The following is a 13834-nucleotide window of genomic DNA, read 5'->3' as shown; positions in this document are numbered from 1 at the left end:
TGAGGGAAACCAAGGCATAGATGGTTAAGGAATTTGCCCAGAGTCACACACCTAGAAAATGACTTATTAGCTGGCACCTGAATATTTTGTTCATTTAACAAAGTCTCATCAACTTCCAATTTCTCTGTCCACATGTATCCTCCATAATCCTCATGGACTCTGGGCCCCACCTTGACTTATCATTGTGGTATCAGTATCTATCTCCTTCTGACCTCTTTCTGCCTCTAGGTTCAAATGTTCTTGGAGGAAATCTGTATGGGTTGCTCTTTACTTACAGACTGATGGCCACCTCCACCTCTGTCTGTCATGGTCATTTTCCCAGCCCTGGCCCAACTAGCTGGTCATGGATACACAATGTGGCCACTATGTCAAGCAGGACTCCTAATGGCAATGTCAGAGTCCCAACTCAAACTGAAGGAAGAAAGACCAAACAATCTGAGGCATATATAACTGCGAAGACTGGGGGTGTTCCTATCCTCAGGCTTAGCGGGATTAAGAATTTTCAACTGCAGTTAAAAAAAAAAGTCAATTTTTCTCCTTCTCCGTCTTGTTCGTCCCTTCCATCCTCTCTCTGTGCTAGCTTTATTCTCAAGCAGAGTCTCCTCTGGTGGTAGCAGCAAGGCTTTGGCAACTTCAGGCTGACAATTCGATCAGCTTCAAAGCCTTTGCAAAAATGTAACACCCTTTTCCCAGTGGCCCCAGCAAAAGTCCCAGGGTCCACCACCCACAGGTTTTGCCTGTCCAGTTATTATGATCCAGAGGAGGGAAGAATAATCTGATTAGCCAGCTCTGGGTTCTGTACACATCCCTGGAACCTGGATGTGAAATCACCTCAGTCCACATGTTGAAAGTAAGGATGGGTAGTTGTCAAAAAGCAAGTGGGAGTATTATTGTTAGAAGGGTAGAGAGGGCAAGAAAAGACATCCACCACTAGAATCCACTGACAGGTTCCCAATGGACCCAAATAAGCAGGATAAAAGGTGGGGTCACTTGGTGGTTCAAGTAATAGTCAACCCCTTCAGCTGGGGCTGGGATTGGGAGGGAAAACCCCGGAAAAGACAAAGAGCAGGGAAGCCGTGTTAGTCCTATCTGGGATGCATTCAAATAGCCAGCGCCCCGCATAGCATGCACACTGCTCAGTCTCAGCTGGTTGTTATTGCTGTCGAGGTTAATCCGAGGGGGAGGTCTGCATTCTGAGGGTGCTGGGTCAGCGGAGGGTAGGCCCCTGGCTTGCCTGCATCTGACAAGCCCCCTCTCCACAGCCATGCGGTGTCCCCCCAACAGCCACTACAGTCTGTGTGCGAACCCCTGCCCTGCGGCCTGTCCGGGTGTTCAGGAAGTGGTGCGGCTCCCCACTCCCTGCGCTGAGGGCTGTGAGTGTGAGGATGGATTCTTCCCAGCCGGGCGTGACTGCGTCCCCGCGGACCACTGTCCTTGCTTCCACAATGGCCAGTACTTCCCTGTGAGCATCCCCTCGGGTTCTTGTCAGAGCTTCACTTGGGTCCTTGTCAGAGCTTCACTTGGGTCCTCCCACTTTGCCTCAGATCTCCATGCACTTCCTTGTATGGGTCTCATCTCAGAACCTCTGGCTGCACCCTCCCTTCAATGCTACCTCCCTCTTCACCCTCCCTCCCCTCCTCCACAGCCTGGCCAGACTGTCCTCATCCAGAACTGCTCCTCCTCCTGTACCTGCCAACTAGGGGAGGGCGTGGCCTGCGTGCCCTTCAGCTGCCCTATGGAGGAGGTCTGTGGCATCACAGATGGAGTCCTAGGCTGTCGATTGCAAGGTGCCCGGGGCTGTGGTCTGAGGGGTCAGAGATTGGGGCATGGCTCCTAAGTCCTGGGAAGGAGAGGACTGGTGACCCAGACTCCTGGGACTCATATGTGCCTGCTCTTCTCCCTCTCCCCCACAGCCACCTTGGCCCCTGCCCCGAGCTCTGTGGCCCCACCACTGGTTTCCTCACCTTTCCCACCCCTGCTCCCCAGCCCCAGTCCCCAGTGCCCAGAAAACTCCCGTTTTGTTCCATGTGGCTCCGCGTGCCCAGCCACGTGTGCCAACCCCGCTGCCCCAGATCACTGTAGCCACCCCTGTGCTCCGGCCTGCCAGTGCCTACCTGGCTACCTGCTGCTAGGGGGCCGATGTGTGCCCCGTGACCACTGCTCCTGCTTCCTGCACCAAGGCCGGACTTTCTGGAGAGACAACTGTACTCAGCAATGCCACTGCCCGACCCTTGGTGCCCCAGTGAGCAAGCTTCCCCAGTGTTGGCCTGACAAGTGCCATGGTCACTGCAAGGCCTCCACAGGTGGCTGGTACCACTGCCTGTTAGCCCAGTCCCCACCCAGTCCCACTGTCCTGGAGAAGTCACTGGTCTGCATGGCCACTGGAGACTTCCACTTCCACACATTTGGAGGAACCTACTATGAATTCCCTGGCTCCTGTGTCTACCGCCTGGCTGGTCTCTGTGGCACAGCCCCTGCCAACCTTCAGCACTTCAGCCTGGATTTGACCCCACTGCTGTGGCCACGTGGCTGGACCAAGGCCCTGACCCTCTTAGCCTGTGGCCTGAGGCTGGACATGAGTCCAAAAGATCTCAACCGCATCCGGGTGAGTTTTCAAAGGCTCCAGATCAGCCTATTATCTCTTACCATCCCCACTACCCACAGGTAACCTGTAGTGACCCCTCTTTTCCTACTGATGCCCCCTTTATTGACTCTCTCACTGGTCCTCAAAGATGTCCTCCAATTTCTTAGTGGCCCATTGACTTGCCTGTTGACCCCTTCCCACAGACTCTCTATTTGAGACTCCTATTCCCTTGAGTCTCCTATCACCTTCCCATTAACCCTCCACTGAGTCCTCAGTTGACTCCCCTTTAACCACAGACTCAGCCTTGATCTTCCCATTGACCTTCCCTTTCTCCCCCATCGAATATCCCATGAACCCATTCATTGCCCCTCCCCAACTGATCCTACTACTGTTATATTGACTTGCCCATTAACCCTATTTACTGTCCTCTTGATCTCACCCCAAACACCATAGATATGTACTGAGCTATCAGTTAACCTTCCTAGTAATCCACTGACTGGACCATTGATACCATTTACATGTTTATGGATCTTCCCATTGAGCTTCCTATTGCCATTGAATTTTCAGGGCTTTCTCTTATCCCAATTGTGCCTGTCTTTGATTCTTAGTCTCACCCATTGAGCCTTCCTTAGACTGTTCCATTAAAATTCATTGACTCCACCCCCTTTTACCCACCAGCTGAGCCTCCCCATTGCCACCCAAAGCCACCTTAAGCATTCTCTTGATCCTCATACCCCTTATATTTGTCTGTCCACATCGCCATTATCCCTCTTCTTGATCCTCCCATTGATCCCTTACTGACTCCTCCCTACTGACTCCCTATTTATTCTTTTTACCCTTCGTTGATCTCCCACGGACCCCTCATGAACTCTTATCTAATCACTCTACCATTGAACCCCCTGCCCCATGGAATCCTTTATTTACCCTCCAGTTAGCCTCCACTGATGGTCCATTGGATCTCCTTATGATACCTAATGACTACCCCTATTAACCAATGTTCCCCTCGATCCTTCTCTGATCTTTTATTGACATTTCCAAGAATTTCTACTGAAATCTCCTACATCTTTCTCCCGCTGTTTTCGCCACCTGCATGCCCTCCCTGTAGGTGGATGGAATTCTGGAATCGCTGCCTTTCTTTCACGGCCACTGCCTCCGTGCCTACTACCAAGGCCGCCAACTCTGCGTAGACACGGACTTCGGCCTCTCCCTGACCTACGATTGGGACAGCCTGGCACGTGTAACGCTGCCGGGGCCCTATGGACCCTACCTGTGCGGACTCTGCGGCCAGCACAGCCCGAGCAGCTCCACCGTGCCGGTGCCCGACACCTGGAAGGTGGGAGAAGTGCCGGGCTGTGGCCCATTCTGCGGGTCCCTCTGTCCCAGCCCGTGCCCAGTGACCAAGCGCCCTCAATTCGCTGGAGACGCGTACTGCGGGCTGCTGGCGGCGCCCGAGGGTCCCTTCGGGCCATGCCACGCCGCGCTGGACCCGCTCCCTTTCATGGACAACTGCCTGGACGACGTGTGTCGCCACTACGGCGCTCGTCACATCGTCTGCCGAGCCCTGGCCGCCTTCACTGTCGCCTGTCAGGCTCTGGGCGTGCACCTGCGGCCCTGGAGGACGCCTGACTTCTGTCGTGAGTGCGCGGGGGTTGGCAGAGATAGCGGGTGAAACTCGGAAGAGCTAGGATTTGCGACGCCAGGGGCCGGACGCGAGAGGACCAATGGGGAAGTTCAGGCCTGGGTGGGTGGAGCCAGGCGCAGAAGGGTGGGACTTGCAGAGGAGTTAGACCTGGAGGGGCAGCGGTTTAATTAACGAGATCTTCCTGTCTTTTGTGCCTGTCTCATTGTCACTGTCTCTCTGTCTCCCCGGTGCTTCTCTGTGCCTCACTGTCTCTACCTCGCATTCCCATTCTCTGTTCCTCGTTCTCTCTCCCCGCGGCGTTGCTCTCCACGCCCCACGCCCCGGCGCCCCATCCTCCGTCTCCGTCTAACGGTCTGTTCCTCTCAACCGGCTTACCCCTTTCTCTGTCCCTCGCTATGTCTTCCCCGCGTCTCCCCATCTCTCTCCCCTCGCTCTGACCCTCCCACCGCCGCGCCTCTCCCCAGCCTGGCGGTGTCCGCCGCACTCGCACTACGAGCTGTGCGGCCCGTGCTGCCCAGCCACGTGCGCGGGCGGAGAGAGCTGCTCCGGCCGCGGCGCCAGCGGCAGCCGCTGCTGTGAGGGCTGCGTGTGCGACGCGGGCTTCGTGCTTAGCGGCGCCGCCTGCGTGCCGGAGGCCAAGTGCGGCTGCTTCCGCGCCGGCCGCTACCGAGCTCTGGGTGCCGTGTGGTACCCCGGGCCCCGCTGCGCGCGCCGCTGCCGCTGCGGCCCCGGCGGCGCGGTGACGTGCGCGCCGCGGCCGTGCCGGCGCGGGCGAGTGTGCGGCCTGCGCGGAGGCGAGCGCCGGTGTCTGCCCGAAGGCCGAGGCAGCTGCGCCCTCGCCGGGCCCGCGCACGTGCTCGCCTTCGACGGCCGCGTGCTCACGCTGCCCCCGCCGGCGCCCTCCCCTTCTGAGCGCTGCCTGCACGTGCTGGCCCGCACTGCGAGCCAGGGGCCCTGTCCCTTCAGCCTAGACGTGGCCCGCGACGGGGCCGGGCTGCTCATCCTGCACCTCAACCTCTCCGGGCACCACCTGCAGCTAGACCGCACCCTTGTCGGCGTCATCACGGTATGCGTCCACTGGGCTGCGCCCACGCCCCGCCCTCTCCCTCCTGGAAGCGCCTCAGTTTCCCCCACCGTGTATATAAAAAAAAAAAAGGGGGCATCTCTGTCCCTCAAGGCTTACGAGATGGTGCAAGTATGTGACAAGGTAGAAAAGCATTGCCTGGAACACAGTAATGGCTCATTAAAGCATAGCTGTTAGGTATGCATTATCACCTCCTACCCGGGATTGGAGAAAATCAATCATTCAGGATTATTTCAGTAAATTGTATGGAGAGTCTCCCTGTGGTCCAGGAAAGCCCTGGAGGATTTGATGGGGAGCAAGTCCTGGGAGAGCTCACATACCTCCAGGGAAACAGATGATAAGTAAATAGATAAGTAAAATAAGTAGTACATCTGATGATGGGTATAAGAACTATGAAGAAAAATAAAACAAGGAAGAGAGAGAGTGTAAGAACAGAGTAAAGAGGTTTAGCATTTATTTTTTATTTTTTTTTAAGATTTTATTTATTCATTTGAGACACAGATAGAGAAAGCACGAGCAAGGGGCAGAGGGAGAGGGAGAAGCAGGCTCCCTGCTGAGCCAGGAGCCCAATGTGGGGCTCGATCCCAGGACCCTGGGATCATGACCTGAGCCGAAGGCAGACGCTTAACCATCTGAGCCACCCAGGCGCCCCGAGGTTTAGCATTTAAATAAGGTGATGAGGAAGACCCCACTGAGAAAGTAACATTTGAGTCAAGATCTGAAGGAGGTGAGGGAGGGGTCCATGCGGACATCTGGGAAGGGGCAAACCAGGCAGAGGGAACGCAAAGTGCAAAGTTCAGGGAAGTGGCGTGGAAGCAGGCTCAGCCTTCACAGCCCCAATCCTGACCCCTTTCCTCCTCCACAGGTGGATGGTGAGCACTGCCGGCTGCCCTGGGTATTGGCAGAGGGCAGGGCCTGGGCCACGTTGGAGGGCCGCCATGTGGTGGTGTACACGGCCTGTGGGCTACATCTCATGTATGACTGGGGCAGCCAGGTGCGCCTAACTGTGCCTTCCACCTTCCACGGCCAGCTGGTGGGAATCTGTGGGGCCTTTGGTGGCAAAGTTGGCCCCCTTGACCTGCCTCTAGACAAAAGATCCTGGTCCAAAGGCCTGGTCACTAACCCCTGCCCGCTGCCCCAGCCCAATCTTGACTTTAGCATCAGCTGCCCCACGCAACTTGCCCAGATCATCAATGCTTCTGAACTGTGTAGACTTCTACAGGCACCAGATGGTCCCTTTGGCCACTGCCTGGGCCATATCAGCCCCAAGCCTTTCCTCAGGATATGCCTGCAAGACATATGTCATACCCATGGCCAGCATCTTGGTCTCTGTGATGCCCTCACCGCCTTTACTGCAGCCTGTCAGGAAGCTGGCATCCCTGTGAAGCTCTGGAGGGGCCCCAAGCTTTGCCGTGAGTACTCTGGCTGGGTCTGGAATGTATCTGGGGCAGGTTGCAGGCAGCAGGAAGAGCCCCTCCTGATGGGGATCAGAGACACCCAGACATAGATGGAATTGGCTAAGTAGAGTGTAGAGGGGGAGGACATCCAAGGGAAAGAGAACTGTAATTGCAAAGGTGTGAAGATTGGAAAATATCAATGGGAAGCTAGCCTGACCAGAGCAGGAGGCAACAGGATTGGAGAGGGAAACTTGCATCCTAAGCACGGGCCTTTGCCATCCACCTGCAGCCATGGCTTGTCCACCCCGAAGCCGCTACAGCATCTGCGCACGGACCTGTGATGGGGGCTGTGTCCAGCCTACCAGCCCTGCACACTGTTCTTCCCAATGCTATGAGGGCTGCCAGTGTGACCCTGGACTCATTTTTGATGGCACAGACTGTGTGTCTCAGGACTACTGCGGCTGCTTTCACAGTGGACGCTACATCCCTGTAAGAGAGGTCCCTAGGCATGGGCGGGTGGGTGCAGAGTTTCCCATATCTCGTCATAAGATGTTCCCTGGACCACACTGTATCAGTCAGCATTTGCAGTTGTAAATGACAGAAAATGATGCCAAGTATCTTAAATACAAGGATATATCGACCTTTAATTGTTTAAATTTGAGGCCTTCAGGCATGGCTGGATTCAGGGGCTCAAATGATGTCACTAGGACTCAAGTTTCTTTCTGTCTTTCATTCCTGCCTTTTCCTTTTTCTATGTTGGCTTCTATATGAAGTAGGCTCTAGGTCCAAATACTACAACAGAGGCTCAAAATTGCAGTGACTTAAACTCGATAGCAGCTTATTTCTCTCTCATGAACAGTCCAAGAATAACCAGTTTCGTTCCTTCAAGTCAGGGACAAAAACTCCTTCTATCATGTGGTTCTGCCTCCCCTGTAGTATTGCAATCATCTGCTCCTGACCACATCTACATTCATGCAAGTTGGCCAGGAAAAAAGAGGGGACAGGGAGGTCAGGCCTCCTCTCTTTGAGGGCATAACCCAGAAGTAGGACATACCACTTCTGTTCACATCCCATTGGCCAGAACTTCACAGAAGGGCCCCATCTGGCTGCAGAGGAGGCTGGAAGACATATCTTGCGCTGGGTGGTCCTGAATGCAGCTATAAATACTAATTCTGGGGAAGAAATGGAGAATGGATATTTGAAGACATGCCTGGCCTCATTCTCCAACCGCACCTGTATGTAGGGCACGGCTGTCTCCTCCTGCTCCAAGCGTATGATGTACATTTAGCCATCTCAGTGGAGAGACAGGCTTCTCTCTCAATAGTTACAGCAGAAGTCCCAGTGCTGACTCCTCTTATCTCAGTGTAGGTCATTTGCCTATCCCTAAGCCAGTCACAGAAGCCGGGAGATGGGGTACTCTGATTTGTCTCTGACTGGCCAGGCCTGGGGCATGTGCCTAGAGCTGAAGCCAGAGAGTAGGTATACCACCTAGGAAACACCACAGACTGAGAGTGGGGCCAGTTCCCCAAAGAAAGTGGAAGGCTGTTTACAAAAGACCGTGGATGGACCCTCAGCAGGCAAAGTGCTCCCTTCAAGGTTTTGCAGCTCTTGGGAGTCCATTCAGAAATAAAGAAAGGACCCCCAGGACAGCTGACATAGTTGTCTTGGAGATTAGGGGCCATTGGATAGGAAAAAACATGAATGTTTAAACCCCAGACAACCCTGGAAATGAAGAGATGCCCACACCGGGAGGAACAGGGCATAAGAGCTGATACCTCAGCCATTGCTTGTCCACTCCACACCAGCACTGACGCTAGCCCCACATCAGAATTTGCAGAGAGCTCTTAAAGCTTTTCACACACCAATGAAAAGCAGGAGGGTTGTCCGGGATTAAAAGAGACTAAAAGACCACAATAGTCAAATGCAGTATGCAAAGCTTGATTAGATCCTAATTCAAAAAATATCGTTTATAGATATTTGGAGAGACAACTGGAGAAACTCATCAAACTTTTTTATTTTTGCCCATCTCATAGAGAAAAAAAATAGCTCAATGGATTTTTAACTTGTATTTGTCTTATTAGGAGGTTGAGCATTTTTTCAAATGCCTAAGAAACATTTGTATTTCCTTTTCTATTAACTTTCTCTGCCCATGTTTTTATGCTGACTCATTGGTCTTTTTTTGATTTCTAGGAACTCTTTATATATGAGGGAATTTAGTCCTTCGTGATATATGTTTTACACATACGCTTTGTTGATATTCATAATGGTTTTTTTAATCCAATTTTGAGTCTGTCTGTCTCTGCAGGTTGGGGAAGCACTGGTCCTACCTGGCTGCCAGGAACGCTGTATGTGCTTGCGTGGTCAAGGCCTCCAGTGCCAGCCCTTTTCCTGCCCACAGGGCACAGGCTGCATCCTGGATGGGGGTGTGCGGTGCTGTGAGGCTGGGGAGGGTGCTACATGCCGCCTAGAGCCAGGGGGCCTCTTCATCACCTTTGATGGCTTCAGTGGGCTCACACCCATGCCTGTTACATCCTGTGCCTATGAGCTAGCCACATTGGTGGGTTCCAGGCCTGAGGATCCTGACTGGTTCCATGTCATTGTTGACTTCCTGCCTTGTCCTGGCTGCACTGCTCACAAACCACGAGTGATCATCGGCTTCAGGGATGGCTGTGCAGCTGTGGGAACCAATCAGGAAATATGGGTAAGGGACTTCCTCAATTCTAGCCAAGACTCTTTCATAACCTGGAACTGATCCCTGGGGCCTTTTGATCCCTCATTGGCCTTCCGTAGCCTTCTAACATAGGACTGTCCCATCACCCTGATCGCACATTGACCTTCATTGGCTAAATGTCCTTGTCCTGATGTCCCATGACCCATTAGACCCCACATAAACTACACCTTGGACTTCTCAGGACCCACTGACTCCACCTTGACTCAGGTCCTGCTGAACTCCTGGGAACTACTGACTGAGTGATCAGAGCTCTAATGGGGGGGAGCCCAGGCAGAGTGATCAGGGCTGGAATGGGGAAAGAGTGGAAGCCCAGAGGAGGTACCCTCAGTTTAGGAGACCAGTGAAGACTTTCTGGAGAAGGTGACAGATGAGCTGGGACCTGATCTTAGGCTGGGGAAGAGAGCAGGGAGGAGTGTTGCCGAACAAGGCCAGGGAAAAGGAGGGACCATATTTGGGGAATAGTGGCAAAAATCAACTATTGAGTTTAAAATAGCCCAGTAAATGTCTGTGGACTTAGGGCCAAGAAGGTTGTTAGCGACTTAAGAAATCACAGCAGGGAGGGTGCCTGGGTGGCTCAGTCGGTTAAGCTGCTGCCTTTGGCTCAGGTCATGATCCTGGGGTCCTGGGATCGAGTTCCGTTTCGGGCTCCCTGCTCAGCGTGGAGTCTGCTTCTCCCTCTGCCGCTCACCCAGCTCGTGCTCGCTTGCTGTCTCAAATAAATAAAATATTTTAATAATAAAAAAAGAAATCACAGTAGGGGGATGCCTGGGTAGCTCAGTCAGTTAAGCATCTGCCTTCGGCTCAGGTCATGATCCCAGGGTCCTGGGATCGAGTCCCACATCAGGCTCCCGGGGAGCCTGCTTCTCCCTCAATCTCTGCCTCTCTCTCTGTCTCTAATGAATAAATAAATAAAATCTTAAAAAAAAAAAAAGGAATCACAACAGGGGGGCAGCTCCTGGATTTCAGGTTTGAGGACTAGCAGGAATAGACACATCTCTTGACAAGTTGCAAACTCCCCTTGTCAAACAGACGAGAATAGAGCTAAGCCAGGAAGAGGCAGAGGGCAAGGGTATGTTAGAACTGATTTACAATTAGGATTTTATGATGGGAGACACTCAGGGATGTTCACGTGCTGATGGGAAGAAGCCAGACAAAGAGAGGTTGGAAATCCAGCAGAGAGAGATGCCAGGGTAGAGGGCACCTGCCTCTCCTAAGGAACATGGAAGCAGGGGAGCAGCAGAATTGGAATCTGGGCAGGCAGACTGGATAGTATTTATAAGAGGAAAACAAGCCTGAAACCCCATGCTGAGAAACAGAATACCGCTGTGCGGTGGAGACTAATTGTAAGAGTGGGTGGACGGTCCAGCAAGAGAACAGTTGGGGTATCTGCCACAAGCCGGCAGATAAGCTAAGCCAGAGCCTTTGGTTAAAGGGTCAAGAGACCCTGACTGTGTGTCTCCTAAACTTCTAATGTAACTATGGGCAAGTAAGTGACTCAACCTCTCTATACCTCAGTTTGCTCTACCACAAAAAGTGGTGATAAGAATAGTACTCACCGGGCGCCTGGGTGGCTCAGTCGTTAAGCGTCTGCCTTCAGCTCAGGTCATGATCCCAGGGTCCTGGGATCGAGTCCCACATCGGGCTCCCTCCTCGGGGGGAAGCCTGCTTCTCCCTCTCCCCCTCCCGCTGCTTGTGTTCCTGCTCTCGCTATCTCTGTCTCTGTCAAATAAATAAATAAAATCTTTAAAAAAAAAAAAAAAAGAATAGTACTCACCACCTAGGGTAGCTGTGAGGATTCCTGCAAAGTGTGTGGCATATACTAAGGGCTCAGTAAGTAGAAGCTGTAACTGCTCTTTGGGGCACCTGGCAGGCTCAGTCAGAAGAGCTTGAAACTCTTGATCTTGGGGTCATGAGTTTGAGCCCCACGTTGGGTGTAGAGATTACTTAAAAGTAAATAAACTTAAGAAAACTTTTTTTAAAGCTGTGATTGCTCTTGCAACCGCTTTTATGTTATTAATGGAGAGACAGTACATATAGCAGAATGGTTAAGAACACAGGTCCTGAAATTGGACCCCTTTGGTTCAAAACTGCCACTTACCAGCTATGTGAACCTGGGCAAGCTGTGTTACTTCTCTGGGCCTCAGTTCCTTCCCTTTCCCTTTTTCCTTTTCCTTTTCCTTTTCCTTTTTCCTTTTCCTTTCCCTTTCCCTTTCCCTTTTCCCTTCCCCTTCCCCTTTTCCCTTTTCCCTTCTTTTCCCTTTTCCCTTCTTTTCCCTTTTCCCTTTTCCCTTTTCCCTTCCCCTTCCCCTTTCCTCTTCCTTCCCTCCCTCCCTCCCTTTCTTTCTGATTTTATTTATTTAAGAGAGAGAGCATGAGGGGCACCTGGGTGGCTCAGTCGTTAAGCGCCTGCCTTCGGCTCAGGTCATGATCCCAGGGTCCTGGGATCGAGCCCCGCATCGGGCTCCCTGCTCCGCGGGAAGCCTGCTTCTCCCTCTCCCACTCCCCCTGCTTGTGTTCCCTCTCTCGCTCTGTCTCTCTCTGTCAAATAAATAAATAAAATCTTAAAAAAAAAAAAAAAGAGAGCATGAGAGGGGGGAGGGTCCGAGGGAGAAGCAGGCTCACTGCTGGGCCTGTTTTCTTTTCTTTCTTTCTTTTTCTCTTTCTTTCTTTCTTTCTCTTTTTCTCTTTCTTTCTTTCTTTCAGATTTTATTTATTTATTTGAGAGAGAGAGAGCATGAGAGGGGGGAGGGTCTGGGGGAGAAGCAGACTCCCTGCTGAGCAGTGAGCCTTGATCCTGGGACTCCAGGTTCATGACCTGAGCCAAAGGCAGTCACTCAACCGAGTCACCCAGGCGCCCTCTGGGCCTCAGTTTCCTAATCAGTAAAAGGCAAGAGGCACATAGGCCTACAGTACTGATCTACCTTGTCAGAGTGTTAGTGAGGATTTAATATCACTTAAATACTTTAATATCATTAATGACATAAAACAAGTTAGGTGACAATATATAAAAATATCAATTGCATCATATACTGCAATATACTGTCATACATTATCTTATAAATAACCAAATATTAGAGCACTTGGACTAGTGCCTGGCACAGAGTGTGTGTAAACAGTATTAGATTATGAAGACACAGGTGAAAGAGATGTGACAGGTTCCAAAGGCTTTTCTCTAAAGCTCCCTTTTAGGAAGGAGTTTATTATGGAAAATTTCAAGTATCACAAGAGAAGAGAGTGGTGTTATGAAACCCTGTTACAGTTACAAATATTTTGCCATTCTTGCTTTCATCTTTTCCTCCCACTCTTTTTGCTTTGTTCGTGCTGGAGGATTTTAAAGCAAATCCCAGACCTTATTCCTCTAGCGAAGACCTGCATATGCGTTTCTGATAGAGACACGCAGCAGGATTCACAGTGGCTTCTGAGCCCACGTTGGGACTCAAACCCTAATCGCCTCCCCCATCTGCAGGTGAACGGACAACCCGCGCGGCTCCCCGCCCAAGTGTGCAGGGGCGTGGTCGCACGCTGGGCGGAGGGCTCCCGGGTTGTCATCGAGCGGTCCCCCACGCTGCGGGTGCTGGTGGGGCCCGAGGGGGCCGTGGCCTTACGGGCCTCCCCCGCGCTCCGAGGACGCCTCCGAGCAGCCTGCGGAGACTATAATGGAATTGCAGCCGACGACCTGATACTCCCAGGAGGACTCCAGGGTGCCAGCCTAACCGACGTGTTCCAGGCGTGCCGAGCTCGGGGCTTCAGCAACTGGTGAGGACCTTGCCTTCTCCTGCCGCGGTACTTGACTCACATCGGCAGAGGGCGCGATCAACGCAACTCCCTGCGCCCCAGGCTGCCTTTGGGCACTTGGAGCTCACACGCCGTCTCTGACTGTCTTCCCGCAGCACGGAGAAGCTTGTCATGCCAGCCGTGACACAACACTTCACCGCCTGACGCCGTCCCTCTGTGTGTCTCCATGGCTGACACCTCCCGACGCACACCTGCCCTGGGGATGGGAACCCACGGACCTCCCCGAGATTGTTTTAATAAATAACTTCTAACCAAACCTGCTTGTGCCTCTATCTTCTTCCCAATGCCCCTGCGCCCCGGGAGACACAAAGGTCCCAACCTGGGGCGCCTGGGTGGCTCAGTCGTTGAGCGTCTGCCCTCAGCTCAGGTCGCGATCCCAGGGTCCTGGGATCGAGACCCGCATCGGGCTCCCTGCTCAGCGGGAAGCCTGCTTCTCCCTCTCCCACTCCCCCTGCTTGTGTTCCCTCTCTCGCCGTCTCTTTCTCTGTCAAATAAAAAAAATCTTAAAAAAAAAAGGTCCCAACCTCTAGTTCCCCCGTCTCCCAGGACCCCAAGAGTTAGGTCGGGATCCTGTCCCCTTCAGACCTAAAAATCTGAGTGG

The sequence above is a fragment of the Neomonachus schauinslandi genome, chromosome 16 (genome assembly GCF_002201575.2).
Source record: "Neomonachus schauinslandi chromosome 16, ASM220157v2, whole genome shotgun sequence".
Classification (NCBI taxonomy): domain Eukaryota; kingdom Metazoa; phylum Chordata; class Mammalia; order Carnivora; family Phocidae; genus Neomonachus; species Neomonachus schauinslandi.
This window is presented reverse-complemented; position numbering follows the sequence as displayed.